Below are 18,825 nucleotides of genomic sequence, written 5' to 3' on the forward strand. Positions count from 1 at the left end.
ACCGCCAGCCCGGCTCTGGCGGTTTTGACCGCCAGAACCTGGCTGGCGGTAACGGGTGTCGTGGGGCCCCCTAACAGGGCCCCACCAAGATTTGCAGTGTCTGCCAAGCAGACACTGAAAATCGCGACGGGTGCAACTGCACCCCTTCCACTCCGCCGGCTCCATTCGGAGCCGGCATCCTCATGGAAGGGGGTTTCCCGCTGAGCTGGCGGGCGGCCTTCTGGCGGTCGCCCGCCAGCCCAGCGGGAAACTCAGAATGACCGCCGCGGTCTTTCGACCGCGGTACGGTCTTCTGGCGGTTCCCGCCAGGCGGGCGGCTTCCGCCGCCCGCGGAGGTCAGAATGACCCCCAGTGTCTTTTACTTTTGGAGTATACGAAGAGTCCATTGCAGACATGTTGAACAACTTCCCTGGCATCTTTGAGGGCATTGGCTGTTTGAAGAGAAAGGAGATCAAGTTGCATATTGACAAGACCATCCAGCCAGTAGCCCTTCGCCATTGCTGCATCACTTTTCACCTAAGACCATAGGTTGAAAAAGAACTAAACAATCTTGAAGCAGCCGGCATAATTGAAAAGGTCACTGGTCCAACACCATGGGTATCCCTGATCGTGGTTGCCAGGAAGCCCAAGCAGCCAGGGGAGGTGAGAATTTGTGTCGACATGAGGTTTCCCAATGCAGCCATCAACAGCGAATGGCACCTCACCCCAACTATAGATGATCTGATCGGTGAAATCAGCAGAGCCTGTTGGTTCTCAAAGCTAGATTTGAGATCTGGATTCCACCAGCTGGTTCTTGCAGAGGAACCCACTACATAACAATGTTTTTGACACATGTAGGGCTCCGTCGCTATCGCCGGCTCAATTTTGGAATCTCTAGCGCTGCTGAGGTATTCCAAAACACCATCCACGAACAGCTGGCTGACCTCCCTGGGGTTCTAAATGTCAGTGACAACATCCTCTTGCATGCTCGCACCCTGTCAGAACACCAGAATCACCTAAGGAAAGTGCTCAAGAGGATCAAGGAATCGGGTTTGACACTCTATCGCAACAAATGTGAGTTCCTCAAGAGAAAGTTGCACTTCTTTGGCTATGTCTTTTCATCGGAAGGCGTTGCGCCTGATTCGGCCAAAGTCCAAGATGCATCTCCCCTGACAACAGTAACCTAAGTTCGCAGCTTCCTAGGAATGGTAAACTACTGTGGCCATTTCATAAAAGGACTCACTCGCCTAAAGCAACCGCTACAAGACCTCACCAAATCAGCAACACCATGGGAGTGGGGGCCTGTCCAAGGCTCAGCGTTTCAAGATACCAAGGACGCGCTTTCTGCAGACACCATACTAAGGTACTTCGACCCTTCCAAGGACACCTCCATAGCTGTAGATGCGGGCCCAAAGGGACTAGGTACAGTGCTACTACAAAAGACAGATCAAGAGGACTGGTCTCCCGTTGCCTACGCCAGTCGGTCTCTCACCCCGACTGAGCAGAGTTACTCACAGATAGAAAAAGAAGCCATTGTGATACATTGGGGATGTAGGCACTTCCCGGGCATCCATTCACAGTGTTAACAGATCACAAGCCTTTGCTTCCCCTATTTCATGGGACAGCATCTAACCCACCTCCTCGAATCAAGAAGTGGTTGCTCCAACTCCAGGAGTACAACTGTTGAATAGAATATCGGCCAGTATCCAACAATCCAGCAGATTACCTCTCACGCCATCCTCAATCAGCTACTGAAGAAGAATAGATAGAGGCACAGGAAGCCGACGAGAATGTTTGATATGTGGCAGAACGATCTTGCCCTCGACCCATCTCGAATGAAGAGCTCCGTCAAGCCACAGAACAGGGCGAGTGTCTCCAGAAGGCGCTTGCTGCCATACAGAGTGGCCAGTGGCACGTTCTCAAACGACAGTGGTCCCAACTCACAATGCAATCCAAGCGCATCATGGAGACCTTACACCATGTTTGAGAAGAACTCACTGCGGAACCAGACGGATGCCTCCTCCGTGGGCACCGTCTTGTCGTCCCTTCCAGCCTCATAGATCAGGCTGTTCAGTTAGCCCATGCGGGTCACCAAGGCATGGCAAGGACAAAAAATAGATTGAGGGCTAAAGTGAGGTTTCCCATGATGGATGAAAAGGTGGAAACCATGATCCAGTCATGTGAGTGGTGCCAAGCAGCAGGGAGTCCCAGTCCTCCGGCTCCCATCACCACCAAATGTGGACCAAGTTGGCCGTGGGAGGTAGTGAGTCTTGATTTCGGTAGTCTGCCAGATGGTCGGCACACACTAGTCTCAATTGATGACTGCTCAAAATATCCAGAGGTGGAGAACATGTGTTTCAAGGCTCCAAGGACGATGTATGCATAAATGAGTACTAGTAGAAAGACATTTTTCATTGATCAATTTGAAGCTACCCTATGAACCCTCCAATGGAAGACCCTGCAGAATTTCTTACTTAAACCCACTGGACAAAGAGAAGTCAGCCATTTTCCTTGATGCCATCTTTGAAGCCAAGCGCCAGACGCCATCTTAGACGACATCCTGATGCCCTTTTCTCTATTACTGAGAAAGAGACTTTGAGAATTCTCACCCTAGAGACTTTAACTTTAATTTGCCCCGTCTTGCCCATGCAGTAACTTTGCCCATTTTCCTTGCTGCTGCAAGGAAACTTGCCCTTAACTTTGCCCTTTTGAAATTCTGCCCCATGCTGTCGAACCGGTACCTGAAGGACGAAGACTATCTTGAATGCTGAATGTAATTGGTAACTATGAAAGGATAATTGTATTATGCATTGTGTTTTTCCTTTTAGGTACCAACTGCTATTTTGATAGGGCCCAAACTAGAAGTTTTCCAAATTCGTGTTGACTAAATTCGTTTTGCATGAAGCCCCACATGCCAATGCTAATTAGAGGTTAGTCGAGGTATGAACTTGATGCACCATGTTGGATTGAAATCTTGTTATGCTGACCAATGTACGAGATTAGTCAAATACAGTTACTCATATTAGTGATTTGCATTGCCATAACTGAATGTATCATAATTCAGATTTTGTGTAGATTGCGTTTCTTCCGCCGTTATGGACAGCTAGTAATGTTCGTATACATATATCATTTGGTTTTGAGACTTGTATACATTGTGCTAGCTTTGTTAATATAGGGAAATAAATTCACTAACTTTTAATAAACCGGTGTGGTTATTCATGACTGAAAGGTCATGGTGCGTCGAAATACCAACTGTTATTGATTCCCAATATGTTATTTTGATCTATTAATTGAGTATTGGCTATCGCGCACAACAGTTATTGATTATTGATTTAAGTGACCCAACTATTCAAGGATGAGGAGAGCCCAACTCGGCTAAAAGATTCACTGACCTCCAACGTGTCCAGGTACAGGAAATTTATAAGGGCTGGACGCGTTATCAGTAGATGGTAGCAGAGATTGATGGTTTCGCCCTTTGGGACTCCACCCGAGCAATAGACGGAGTTAGGTTAGAATTTTCTTTGATGAAACAAGTTGGAAAAATGATGATGCCCTAAGTCCCCATTGACTTTCCCGGGATCTCGGAGCTTGCGAATGGAGGATATGGAGGTGTGAGAATGTTTTCGGCGTTTCTAGTGACGGTATGAGTGAAGTTAGAGTTTTGCGCTTGCACAGCTTATTGCCGCAGATGAATTGAGAAGTTTGTGAGGATTTTAGGGGGGTTACGGACTCCAGTTGAAGTTTTAGAGGAGTGTGACTCCAAAGTGTGAGAGTAGGGAAGTCGTCGAACTTCACATGTGTGTAGCGCTTTGTGCAGGAAAAATTGCCCACGTGGTTGTTGATGTTGAGACGGGCCCTGCGAGGTCAAGAGACTCCGGAGTATGTTGAAAAGTGTATGAGACACTTGATTGATGTTGTAATCTGTTCGGTTTAGTAGGTTGATCGGGCGTGGTCAACAAGTCGGTATGAATATTGAGGCATGAAAGAAAATTTTCGACTTTGAGATTTGACTAATTCTAAAGCGCGCTAGAATAGTTCATTGATCAGTTGAGAGTAAAGTTTGCGGGTCAAATTTTACTTGCGAAAGTGGGAGACCGAGAAAGATGGAATAACTGCCGAGGCTAGTGAAAAATCCCTAAGGTTTCTGTAGCGAGTGTGTTACCCTTCCTGTAGTAAACCAACAGATTTGTTTTCTTCTTTTGGTTAGTGCTCGTGATACATTGCAGAAATTAGTTTCGAGTGAAGCTGAATGAAAGAGGACAAGCCACAGGACTTTGTCAGCCGCAGTGTGTGAGTGGGACGTCACTAGGAGCCGCGTTGGGATAGGTTGGTTGGTGAGAAGGGTCGCGCACGGATTGGACGCAGTCCGTGAAAGCGCAGTTGGGGGGGAAGGCAAGTGAAGAGTATTCCGGGAATTAAAGTCACTTATTGATTACTTATTTGAGAATAATAAAAGACGGAAAGATTAAATTTTTCAAAGCATTTAAGAGTGCCATGAGGGGAGATGCTTACATTAAGGCAAATGTGGGAGAAGAAACACCACCTGAGGGTACACCAGCTTACATCGTGATTGAGGAAAAGGGAGTAGCACCATGTCTTTGGCTAAAGCAATGGTGCAAATTAACAGAGAAGCATGGAAGCGTAGCGTTCCCTATCCATGGGTCGTTTAACCTAAGGGTTTTGGAGAATTTAAGATTCGCGTTATACGACATGAAAGTACCTCCAAGGCCAGCACAGTTTGAGGCACCAGCAATTTGGGAGCTGATAGCTAGAAACCAACAACAAAAGAAATTTGATACAAGAATAAGAAAAGTTGAAAAGACACTAGCGGATGCTAGATGGGATAGCACACAAAAGGTTTGGAGATCAGACGTACTGCAGGGAATTAAATTGTTCCCAGCAATTACTGATGAGGCAGAGACGGAAGGAAGGAAAGCTACCTATAAAACAAACAGGAGTCAGTCCAGAGATAGAGAAAATAACAGAAACTCAAAAAGGTCAGACGAGTCAGACGATGAGGAGTTCATTATACAATTGCTGAATGATCGCCCGCCACCATATGTGGAAAGCGAAAAAGGATCAAGCATTAGTACTGCCCCTCCAGAACCAACACAGGGTAATGTAACACCGAATTTGAGAATATCACAAAGGCAGAACGGTCCTGATGTGCCTTTTTCACCACAAATACCACAAGTCCAGAGAATATATCCTGACGTGCCTAAATTGAAACCTGTCGATAAATATCAGCCGCAGGTTCAAAGACACTGCTGTGAGGAGCATAACATGGGAACAACTTCTGGCTTAGTGGCTCAGGGAAGATAGGGTCATCAAAGACCGACATTGATTCAAGCTGAATCAACACAATTTTTGATGGCTCAAGAACAGGTACAAGAAGTGCCGAGGTACACCCTAGTAACAGAAAGCCAATCAGGTATGCCAGCAATGATGAACCATAATGTGGGGATTAACATGCCACAGATTTCAGGGAACAGACAATATCTCTGCCTATCACTGTGGGTCCGCCAGTACCATTATATATACAGGCAAACTCAAATGTATGCGACCAAGGGGTAATGACACAAAGTGAGACAGGGAGAAGATGCATAGAAATTACTCCAGAAACAACTCCGATAGCAACACTGCAAAATGGATCTGGGTCGTTGTCGGAATTTAGTCCAATTCCAATTTGTGCTCCGTCGGCAGTGGTACGGTCAAATCCACCACTATTAATACTGTTAACCTCAAAGACTGAAACGTTACCGCAACCATCAGTAGCAGTTGATGTAAGTGCTACATTGATGGGACTGAACGCGCAACAGCTAACACAATGGTTCAACAGTCTGAACTCCCCACAGAGTACATCCAGTGGGAAGGGAGAAGAACACCTGAATAGGATAAGATTGGGCATGGAAGCAGATGAACTAGTAGAGGGAACAATGGGCCTGAACAGGTTAGAGTCATACACAGAAGAAGAGCTGAGATACATGTGCCCCAGGATTACAAGAGAAGTGAGCAACATACATAAGAAGTTACAAGAAATTGCAGACAGAAACGAGATCGATATAAGTAAGACCAAACACTTGAGCAGAAGCTACAGGTTAGACTTCGAGACAAAAGATTTTGAACATATGAGATCGGCAGGGATGAAAACGCACCTTAAGGAGATACTGCAGAGCGCGCAGGCCTGGAGATGCCTAGATAAGTGGGAAAGCAGGTGGGTTAAGAAAAAGGACAAAAAGAAGGAAAGTACCCCAGATCGGAATGAAAAGGCACAACAGAATGACGATCTGATAACCATGTTGCCAATGAGAGAGACAGCAGGGGGAAAACTTGTACATGTACCATGGCACAGGTGCGATATTCAATCCTTTACGGATGATTTCCCCAAATTGAGGGAGAAACCGATTGAATGGTATCAACAGACAGATAGGTTTGTGAAACTCGCAAAATGTCTCTGGGAAGACCTGAATACTTTATTTGAAATAGTGGTTCCGGCGGATTTATGGGAAGATTGCAAGAGGGCTGTAGGTTGGCTGACAAGTGAACCAGAAAGGGACAGGGACACAGGTGCACCATCGCCTACGGTAATGAGTTTATACCACAAGGTGATTGAGCACTTGAAGACCAAGGTTGCGTTGAAAAATGTGGATTGGCAGAGGATTGACAGAACAGCACAAGAGGCTAAAGAATCGATACATGCGTACTATGAGAGATTGTTGAAAGCGTGGTACAGAAACGATCGAGGCAAAGGACATGCTCCATTTCATGTTCAGATTTGTGGAAGGGTTAAGACCCGAGGTCAGTCAGATGATTAAAATGCATTTGATTTGTTGGCAGTCAAAATCGATCGATGAAGTGTTGAACTATGCAAAATACTGTAGTGATGAGATTGAGACAAAACAGAAAAGGTTGAAGGAAAAGGTGATGGTGATGCAGCTTAGAGCAGCCCAGACAGGTTTGCAAAGTTTGCAAGGTTTTCAACAACAGATGCCGCAGCAGCAACAGCGGGGAAATGCTATGTTTCAGCCACAAATGAGAGGCAGAGGTCGAAGAGGTTTTGTGAATAATGGTCCTGACATAAATACTGTTATGATTCCAAATGGTATACAGGCAATGAAGAAGGTGATGCCATGTCACACGTGCGGAATCGTCGGGCATTGGAAACGGGAGTGCCCAATGATGGTGCAGGAAGGTGTAGGTCAGCAAAACAATGATGTCAATGCATTTCAGAATATGAGAGGACCGAAATTGAGGGGTCCAAACCCAAATTTTCAGAATAATATGAATCAGATGCAGGGTTTACAACCCATACAACCGCAACAGGTGCAAATGCCCTGTGCGCAAATGGCACAGTTCCAGCCAATGCAACAGCAGTTTCCCATGGTACCTAATCAGCAAATGCAAATACCCTTAGCACCAATGAATCAGCAACAGGTAATGCTTCCTCAGCAGGTCACGGGTCAAGTGATGAACCAAAATGACACAGTACACCAATTCCCTTTACACAGTGAGGATGGAATAAACGATGTATGGGAGAGTGAAAGTTCAGATGAAGAGGGAAATTGTATGCTTGCAGCATCTTTGGAAGTTGATCAAAAGGGTCCGTATGTGGAAGGAAGAGTTATGGGTCATCGAGTTTCATTCTTGGTTGACACGGGAGCTACCCGCTCTACTGTTAGGAGCATCGAAGTACCAAATTTGCCACTTTCAGGGAGAACAGTTCAAGTAGTGGGAGTAGCAAATAGGTACCTGACAAACCCAATCAGTGACCCAGTGCAAGTCAGAATTGGTAACTATCAAGGGACACATAAATTTGTGGTGTGTGACTCAAGCCCGATATCACTGTTAGGGAGAGACCTATTGTACAAATTGGGATGTTCGATTATGTGTTCAAATGATGGAATTAAAATCCAGACAAACAGTGATGGGGAAGAAGAGGACAGTGTAGGACGGGACGAAGCAGAAACTGTTGATGAGGAGTATCCCCTGATTACTCTTTACCCAATGCTCACTGAAGCAGACATTCCTGCTGAGTTACAGGAAACAGTCGGAAATGAAGTGTGGGATATGACAGGGAAAGAAGTAGGATTGGTTAAAGGAGTAGAACCAGTGAAAGTGACTGTGAAACCCAATGTAACTTTTCCCCAGACCCCACAATACCATATGGCGCAAAACACCCTCATGAAAGTCACCCAACTCATTGATGAGTTCGTAAAACAGGGAGTACTAAAAGAAGTGTTAAGCAGTCCATGTAATTCACCAATTATGGGACTGATAAAACCGAGTGGAAAGGTCCGGATTGTTCAGGATTGGAGGAAGATAAATGACATAATAGTCAAATGCTGTCCCGTAGTACCAAATCCAGCTGTGATAATGTTTCAAGTTCCCTGTGATGCTGAATGGTTCTCAGTCATTGACTTGTCACAAGCATTCTTTTCTGTGCCTCTTCATGGGGACAGCCAATTTCTCTTTTGTTTCAAATTCCTAGACAGGGTCTACAGTTGGTGTCGAATTCCTCAAGGGTTTTCGGAGTCACCATCAATTTTCAATCAGATTCTAAAGAAACATTTGGAATCGTTGGAGTTACCATTTGAATCAACCTTGGTGCAATACATTGACGATCTGCTAATTGCATCCAAGACAGAAAGTGACTGTACAGCTGATACCACTGCCCTACTGAATCATTTGGGAAGGAACGGACACAAAGGGCCTGATTCTAACTTTATAGGATATAATGGACTCGTAATACGGTAGGTGGTATATCCGCCACTTTTGGGACGGTTTAACACCGTCCTCCAAAGTTAGAATCAGGCCCAAAGTGTCCCCTTCAAAATTACAATTCTGCCAGAAGAAAGTGAAATATTTGGGCCACCAAATAGAGAAAGGGTCACGAAGAATTATGAAAGAAAGGATAACAAGTGTACTTCAGATGAGTCCACCGAAGACGAGAAGAGAAGTGAGAAAGTTTTGGGGGATGGTGAGCTATTGTCGCCAATGGATTCCCAATTTCTCAACTCTAGCAAAACCTTTACTGAAACTGACCCAGAAAGATGCGCTGGATGAAATAGAGTTGAAAGGAGATGAGATGGATGCTTTTATTGAATTAAAGGAATGCATGTGCAGGGCTCCAGCGTTAGGTATGCCTGATTACACAAAGCCTTTCACATTGTTTTGTCATGAACGTGATGCATGTTCCTTGTCTGTCTTGACTCAAGCCCATGGTGGCGTTAACAGACAGTAGCATATTTTTCAGCTACTTTGGATCCGGTCGCAGCAGCACTACCGGGGTGCTTGCGTGCCGTAGCAGCAGCTGGTATCAGCCTAACCCAGAGTGAAGGAATAGTGATGGGACATCCTTTAACAGTCATGGTCCCTCACTCAGTCGAGATACTTTTGACACGTTCCCGAACACAGCACATGACTGGTGCTAGGCTTACAAGGTACGAGACAATAATTTTGGGTTCACCAAATGTGCAGCTGAAAAGGTGCACTACGTTGAATCCAGCAACCTTGTTTCCCAGTGAGAATGTCAAAATTGAGAACGCTGAAGACGTCGAGCACAACTGTCTTCAGGTGACTGAATTTTGTACAAAACCAAGACCTGATATCAAAGACACCCGGTTGGAAGAAAATGATCAAGTCCTTTTTGTCAATGGTTCATGTTTAAGAGATGCACTGGGAATATTGAAAGCAGGATATGCTGTATGTACGATAACAGGTGTTCTGGAAGCATCTTGGCTTCAAGGAGTTTACTCCGCACAAGTAGCGGAATTGGTAGCACTTACTAGAGCTTGCCAACTTTCCGCATTGATGAAAGTCACCATTTATACTGACAGCCAGTACGGATTTGGAATAGTGCATGACTTTGGACAATTGTGGTCACAGAGAGGCTTCATTACTTTTTCAGGATCACCAGTGAAAAATGGTGAAAGAATAAGAGAGTTGTTACATGCCATTCAGTTGCCAGGAGAAGTTTCGGTGGTAAAGTGCGGTGCACACTCAAAATCACAAGACTACGTTTCTTTGGGAAATGGGTATGCGGATCAAGTCGCAAGGTTTTGCGCATTGAACTGTATATTGCTCAGGGATGAATGGAACTTGATAAATGAGCCAGAACTTGAACCAAGCGAAGCCTTTGCTCTAAAGGTTTTAGATACAATAGATGAATTGAAGTCTTTACAGAACGATGTAAGTGAAGATGAGAAACTCACATGGAGTAAATTGCAATGTGTAAAGAAACCAGATGATTTGTGGGTCTCAAGTGAAGGGAAATTGGTTCTGCCTAACAGCCTGTTGACACAATTGGCCAGATTCTACCGTGGACAGGCTCATCTCGGAAGGGACGCCATGGTCAGACTATTCAAAACTGATTGGTTTAACCCCAAATTCCGTCAAGTTGCTGAAGCAGTTTGCCATTGTTGCGTCATTTGACAACAAATGAACGCGGGGAAAGGAACAGTAGTAAATTTGAGCCACATTGGGAGAGCTGGAGGTCAATTCAGCAGGATGCAAATGGATTTTATTGAAATGCCTGTGCATGGAGGATTGAAGTATGTGTTGGTGATTGTGTATATTTTTAGTCACTGGATTGAAGCATATCCCACACGTAGAAATGACAGTCTCACGGTTGCCAAACTACTCTTGAGGGAACTAATACCACGTTTCGGATTCCCGATCTCTTTAGAATCAGATAGGGGAAGTCACTTCAATACAAAGTAATATAATTACTGTGTGCAGCGCTGAACATTGAGCAAAAATTGCATTGTAGCTACCGCCCTGAAGCTTCAGGTCTAGTGGAGCAAATGAACGGCACATTGAAGTCAAGGATGGCGAAAATATGTGCATCAACAAACTTGAAATGGCCTGACGCATTGCCCTTGGTATTAATGTCTATGACAAACACCCCTGATAGGAAAACTGGACTGTCCCCGCACGAGATCCTCATGGGCAGAGCCATGAGACTTCCAGCAGTTCCTGCAAATGCTCTTTTGAATATTACAGATGATATGGTATTGGACTACTGCAAAGGTCTAGCTGATGTGGTAAGCTCTTTTTCTCACCAGGTGGAGGCAACCACCTTGCCACCGATCCAAGGTCCAGGACACGCCCTGAAAGCAGGCGACTGAGTCGTGATAAAGAAGCACGTGAGGAAGTCGTGTCTGGAACCTCGTTGGAAAGGGCCTTTCCAAGTGATTCTGACAACTACTACCGCTGGGAAGTGTGCGGGAGTTCCCAACTGGATTCACGCCAGTCACACGAAAAGGGTGACGTGCCCCACTGAAGAGGAAGTTGAAGCACTGAAATCACCAGTGACTGACAAAAAAGTACCAGGCACCGAGACAAAGCAGCGAGAACCTGGAGGTGAACAAGCAGAATTAGAGGAGGGAGAGATACTCTCCGAGGAAGAAACAGCCGATCCATTTGAAGAGAACGGAGGAGAGACATCAGAAAGCGACGAAGACCCTGAGGGTGACAAAGAGCCTGCAACAAGTGAAGAAGCAGGAGAGCCTGATCAGAGGAGGGCTTTCCCAGAAACAGACGATACAGGAAAAGAAAAGGAAAATCTGATCGACCTCATGGAGGAAGAAAAAGAAGAGGGACAAAGTGAAATCGCTCAACCCCTTCCGGAACCGGTTGCAGGTCCCTCAGGTGAAAACAGTGCAAAACGGAAGCAAAGTATATCACCAGTGAAACTAAGGATTAAATAAATACCAAATGAGAATGAAGAGCCAAAGCTGAAAGGGAAAACAAAAGAAGTGTCTGTCGCAATAGCAACACCCAGGGAAGAGAAAGACCTGACCAAGGAAGAAAGCACCCAAGAGAGAGAATCAAAGGGAGATGCAAAATTGAAAAGAAAAAGAATACCGAGCAGAAGGTATTCTGGTCCGGAGTGGGCATACATAGCCGCTAACGATTGGTCAGATGAGTTCTTATCTCTCAGTCTCGAGAACGAAGAGGCAGAACTTCACTTTGGCACTTGAGAAGTGAAACTCCATGAACCTTACCGAATGAGACATTGATAACCTGATTGACTTTTAAACTGGCTAAGACGTTGCAAAACTTGATTGACTCTGAAACCGATTTTAAGACAAAGCTGCTAACCGATAAGAGACTAAGCTGCTAAAGAAAACTGTGTGAATATTGAACTCGTTCAGCTTTGTATATATCTTCGAATCCAATTTGATAAAGTGTCTTCAACTTTCTGATTCTATACCGATCATGACAGGCTACACTACACAGGGGCATAAAATGAAGTGTTGTAAATACATGTGTATAGTTCTAATTACTGCATGCGTACTAATCATTGTAGCAATAGTTCTTGGAATGCATGGAAAGGATGAGAGAGGGACGGATGATTCTTTTACTTCTAGACCTGCTACTACTACTGAACTAACAGCTTTAAAGAAACTCGAACAGGATGAAAGGCATCTGCATGATAAAAAAGGAACTTTCGTCTAATGTTTTCTATCGCTTGCTGAGTGAGTATGTTGAGACCATGGATGCGAAAGATTGTTATGTGTGCACACAAATACCTACCTCAGTAGTGGAAGGGGATTACATAAGAGGACAGCTGTAGATAACTATGCTTTTGCTGCGATAAAGACACAAGGGAAAATAGCTTTAGATACGTTACACGTAGGGAGATTCTGTATACATAGACATAAATCATATTACGACACAGTCTTTGTGGGAACGAGTGAATGTAAACACACGTTTTTGTTTCAACCTAAATGGACGTTCATGCTGAATGGACAAGACCCAGTTATTCCAGGGATATACTATATTTGTGGACTTAACTCCTATTATCGTCTTCCTAAAGGATGGTATGGGAGATGTTATTTGGGAATAGTGTTCCCAAAGATTTATCAACTAGACGACTTAAAGAAATTTCCAAAGCTGTCTGAATCACATCATGTTCAGAAGAGAGAGACAGCTTCTGGTGTGGTAGGAGATATATTTGGAGCTTTGATTCCTTCAGTGGGAGTCATATTGAATTCAATCAAAATACGAAAGTTGTCTACTATTGTGGATAACATGCTGACAAAATTCTCAGGAGCCATAATCCTGATGGATGCTGAACTCGCTGCAGAAAGAGCTATGACTCTTCAAAATCGGCTTGCCTTAGACATTCTTTTAGCAAAGGATGGCGGCGTTTGCAAAATGCTTGGTACTCGTCACTGTTGTACATATATACCAGACAGCAGTGGACGAATTAGAAAGATGCTTACTAACTTAACTAACGAAAGTACAGATTTAAAGGAATTGAAAGAACCAGGAGTATGGGAGAAGGTTGGAAAAGGATTTGCTTCGGTGGGAAATTGGCTCAGCAACGTTTGGAACGGATTATTACTGAAAATAATAAAGGGAATATTAATAATATTAATTTGTGTATTAGGCATTTGGGGAATATGGAAAGCTATCAAAATGTTGAAAGCAAGGAACAAAAGGAAAAGAGAAGAGAAAATAGAAAACAAAATAGTAGAAATATACAGAGAAAAATCAAAGGGAACCAAAAGAAAGAGGGAATTAACTGAAATGCCAAATTACTAAACAGAATTTTAATGGAATAAAATTTGTGGGAAGATTTGATGTGATGACATAATTAGTCATCAGAGGAGGGATTGATGACGCAGAAAAAGAGGGTCCTACATATATTCACATATCATATAGCCAAAATCGTATAATGTAGTGTGATTTTAGTAAAGAAAATAATGTACGAGGGAAATTGTGCCCTCGGAGTAGTTCGACAATATTATAAACGTGTTTTATTAATCATGAAGAATTGAAAATTGTAGTAATCCGTCATAATTGTAAATGTGTGCCATGATTTCTTATCGAAACTGTTTGTGCTTAGCTTAAATTTAGTAGAGGCTTTGGCCTAGTTGCCTGGTCTCAAATTCTAACTGCGTGACTTTTCCTTGAACTAATGTAACATATATTCTTGCTTGAAGTTGTATTTTTCCAGTTGAAGATGACTAATACACTTATCTCCAAGGTTTCGTACTAGGCCGGTTTCATCCCCTCTGATCCAAGGTCAGTCTGCAGGTGCGGACAATGAGGGTACAGATATCAAACTAATTGGCAAACCATGTTGCAACATGTGTTTCAAGGCTCCAAGTATGCATAAATGAGTACTAGTAGAAAGACATTTTTCATTGGTCAATTTGAAGCTACCCTATGAACCCTCCAATGGAAGACCCTGCAGAATTTGGAATGTTTCTTACTTAAAGCCACTGGACAAAGAGAAGTCAGCCATTTTCCTTGATGCCATCTTTGAAGCCAAGCACCAGACGCCATCTTAGACGACATCCTGATACCCTTTTCTCTATTACTGAGAAAGAGACTTAGAGAATTCTCACCCTAGAGACTTTAACTTTAATTTGCCCCGTCTTGCCCATGCAGTAACTTTGCCCATTTTCCTTGCTGCTGCAAGGAAACTTGCCCTTAACTTTGCCCTTTTGAAATTCTGCCCCATGCTGTCGAACCGGTACCTGAAGGACGAAGACTTTCTTGAATGCTGAATGTAATTGGTAAATATGAAAGGATAATTGTATTATGCATTGTGTTTTTCCTTTTAGGTACCAACTGCTATTTTGATAGGGCCCAAGCTAGAGTTTTCCAAATTCGTGTTGACTAAATTCGTTTTGCATGAAGCCCCACATGCCAATGCTAATTAGAGGTTAGTCGAGGTATGAACTTGATGCACCATGTTGGATTGAAATCTTGTTATGCTGACCAATGTACGAGATTAGTCAAATACAGTTACTCATATTAGTGATTTGCATTGCCATAACTGAATGTATCATAATTCAGATTTTGCGTAGATTGCATTTCTTCCACCATTATGGACAGCTAGTAATGTTCATATACATATATCATTTGGTTTTGAGACTTATGCTAGCTTTGTTAATATAGGGAAATAAATTCACTAACTTTTAATAAACCGGTGTGGTTATTCATGACTGAAAGGTCATGGTGCGTCGAAATACCAACTGTTATTGATTCCCAATATGGTATTTCGATCTATTAATTGAGTATTGGCTATCGCGCACAACAGTTATTGATTATTGATTTAAGTGACCCGACTATTCAAGGATGAGGAGAGCCCAACTCGGCTAAAAGGTTCACCGACCTCCAACGTGTCCAGGTACAGGAAATTTATAAGGGCTGGACGCGTTATCACTAGCCACAAGCCAATGGCGAAGTGGAGAGATTCATGAGAACTCTCAACAAGGTTGTTAGAATTGCCAGTGTGTCTCATCAATCACCTGAACTCGCCATCTACTTGTTCCTACAAAACTATCGTCTGACTACCCATGCAATGACAAAGTGCGCCCCTGCTCATCTGTCTCTGGAGCGAGTAGTGCAAGACTCCATTCCACATCACCCAGGCTAGACACCAAGTTCCATCAATGATGACCAGACGTATGAAAGGCAAAGAGTCATGAATGATCGAGCGAGCTGTCACCATGGTGCCGAAGTGTCAGATCTTCGAGTAGGGGACAAGTTGCTCATGAAAGACAGGAACCCGGGTAGTAAGTTCAGGTTGCCATTTGACCCTCACCCCTGGACAGTTGTGTGGCGCCAGGTCACCCTAGTGATTGCTCGCAGAGGATCTGAAGAACTCACCCGCAATGTGTCGGTGTTCAAATGGTGTCATTCCTCAGCTCCATCGTCGTGGCCAACGTCAACGATCGTCTCAGCTGTGGACAGAACATCTAACACCCCCACTGATGAGAGCTTCCCTGACACGGCTGAGGACGTCTTGCTCCTTCATTAACCCGCCAGGTCTCTGAGTTTGAGCCATCGGAGCCCAGAATTCCAGATCGATCTGTCTGTACGAGGTATGGTCTGAGGCGCAGGCCTCTGCCGTCTGCCAAGCTCCAAGACTTTGTAGGCTAATCCTAGGTAGGTCTATTTGAGTGATGGCTCAATCTCTGGTGTGACTGAACTGAACGTATACTGAGTTAAATCTTGTTATTGTTTGATTTTTTGGAGGAATGTAATGTTGCGACCAGTGACGAGAAGCAGTGCGCGGCCATTACCAACGTAATTTGCCAGAGAGGGGTTTTCACCTTTCTGGCACGTTTCTCCCTCTTCCCACCATGGATGGTGGTTGGAACCAGGGGTGATGTAGTGAGGTGAATAAATAAAGTGGTGCGAGCAGGTGGGGCTAGGAAATGGAGTGTGAGAGATTGAATATGCCATCCTGCTCGCAGCCGAGTTAAATCAAACACGTGCCCTGGGTATTACTTGCGCGGTGTGCGTAGCGAGTCCTGGAGGCCTTACCTCGACTCTACATCGGGTCTCTTAAATCTATTTGAAGCCACTCACTGCCCTTCAGCTCATTCTTGCAGCTTTCTTCTTTTTTCCATTGTGACGCATATTCATTTTTCTCTTCCTCTGTCTTTCCCATATGTGTCTTTTGCTCGCAGAAAATGCTTGAGGCAGAAGAATAAGCGCCAGCCCTCAAAAATAAGTGCCGGTGCTCCGAACCGGAAACAACAAGCACAAATTAAGCACTGGGTCCTGGTCACTCTACAGTGACCTCACTCATTTCCAGGGAAATGACAATGGTTCCTCCGCCAGAATAGTGATGCCATGTTTTCAGAACCTTTCTTGAAGTGGCGAATTCTATGATCAGAGAGCACCACTGCGCAGAGTGTGGAGAGGAAACATCTTTTCTGCTCATTCCCTCCACCATAAATAGTCATTTCTATGGCGAACAACAAACATCATATTTTACCTCAGCTTGAACAATAGGGATTGCTATTTCTCTAATAGATGTGTCGATCATGGAAGGAGGAAAGGCAGAGTCGGCTCTCTGTGATTCAAACCTGTGATTGGCAAGTTGCCACAGATCTTAGCAGTGAACTTTCTATCCAATGAGAGAACGTACAGGGGGTTTATCAGAGGGGAGCCAATACATGATGGAAACTAACGAACCATCACTCGACTCCCCCACCTACCCCGAAGTACCTTCTCTCACACAGAAAACTTTTGTAAATCTTTTTACGAGTGGTTTGAATGTCAGAAGTGTTTTTTACACTGGTGATATCGCCTACTACTCCGGATAATTTCAGGCCTTGATGGACTAATATTCCATTAGCTTTTTCCAGACCTGAAAGCACCCCCTCCTAGACGGGGTGGGGACAAGGGTTTCCTATGTGCTGTATGGCCAACCCCAAAACAAGGGATTGAATCCATTCAGGAGAAGAAAAGTACGGTTGCCAAGCAACGGGTATGTATCTCTGTGCTGTCATGAGGAAGGAATTCGTCTGATTAAAAAGTGCTGTGCTGGACTCTGGGAAGACGGTAAAGACAGAAAAAATGTTACAGGTTGAATCTGGCTTACTCTGAGCCGCAGGAGATTCGGTGCATGTATGCCACCATTTTCAAAGTGATATTAAAAAAAAAACTCGGGTGGATGTATTTTCCCGTTTGTTTATATTGCAGCAGGGGCGACTTTGGTCTGGAGACACATCAAATAAGGCCATTTTTCTTTAACAAAAAAGTGAGTTACCCGGCTAAATCGGGTATACTGGCTTGTATGTTGAAGCATCAGGGGTACAATTCACCCATGACCCCTCACGTGGGGCCACTGGATAAGAGCAATAGTCGCTTCTTACAAGCACAGTGCAATTTGAGTGAAAGTGGGCTCTAGGCTTCATTTGTCTGGCCTCTCTGAAATTCAGTGTCCGAATATTATGTTATGAATCTTCAGAAAATATAATTTGCAGTTACATTCAACTATATTTGTCGTCAGTGAACGGATGTTTTATAGCAGTGGCTCACAACATTATGACTTATGTGGACCCCCATCTTATCATTACTGGACCCAGGGGATCCCCCACTGAATCATCATTGGAACCTGGGGACCCCCATACTGATTCAATACTGGAAGACGGGACCTCAGCCTAAATATTGTCAATAATTTGAAACGCACAACACACAAAAAATACAGAAACAAGCACTTAAACACATCCACAAATGATAAAATATTGTATTTAATCTGCAAACAAATATAAATAAATAAAACATTTTATTAGGAAGGTTGGAGTTTTTCTAAATTCAATTGAAGCCACGCATTGCCCATATTGTCTGTTTAATGCACCTGCACTGCTCCCAGTCGGAGGATACTAATTTGCTGTTTAGCTTCCAATTTCAGAATCCTTGACATTTACAGTAGGTTATACATTTTTCAATTTTACTTTTAGACACTTTATTTATATACACGTTGTTAATTTGCTAATATTATTTAATTGTCTACGCAGTCAAGGCCCCCCTGAGGAGGCTCTGCGGACCTCAAGGGGTCCCCAGAGAACAGGCTGGGAATAACTGCTTTATATGAAGGGCACCAATGAAATCCGGAAATTTTAAAACTTGGCATCGCTGAAGCCTGGTAAAGACTGAAGGCGTACTCCAACTTTCCCAAGCAAAAATTCCTGGTGCCCGGCCCACTTAACCTGGCTGTTTTCAAGTTGCAGGATGTCCCGCCTATACAGGGCGTCACATCCGGTAGCTAGGGGGAAATGCACCCTGGACCACAGCATGCACGTGACACACGGCTATTCGATCTGTCCTGCGGTGTAGGAGGCGTTCAAACCCTAGACATGGAGGGAGGATGGTTTGCAAAAGGGTAGGGACCGTGCACTGGAAGGGGAAGCTGACTCGGCAGCGGAGGGTGTCTGTGGCTGGTGACGAAGCGTACATGATGGGAAAGGTGCTTGTCAGAGGTAAACCCTGCAAAGCAGCGCCACACAACCTTTTATCTCTCTGGGTAGAGGCAATCGGTGTAGTGTTGACACTCAGTGGGCATGAGTTGAGGAGGTTGGTGGGGGCACC

This window comes from Pleurodeles waltl, chromosome 4_2, assembly GCF_031143425.1.
Source record: "Pleurodeles waltl isolate 20211129_DDA chromosome 4_2, aPleWal1.hap1.20221129, whole genome shotgun sequence".
NCBI lineage: Eukaryota > Metazoa > Chordata > Amphibia > Caudata > Salamandridae > Pleurodeles > Pleurodeles waltl.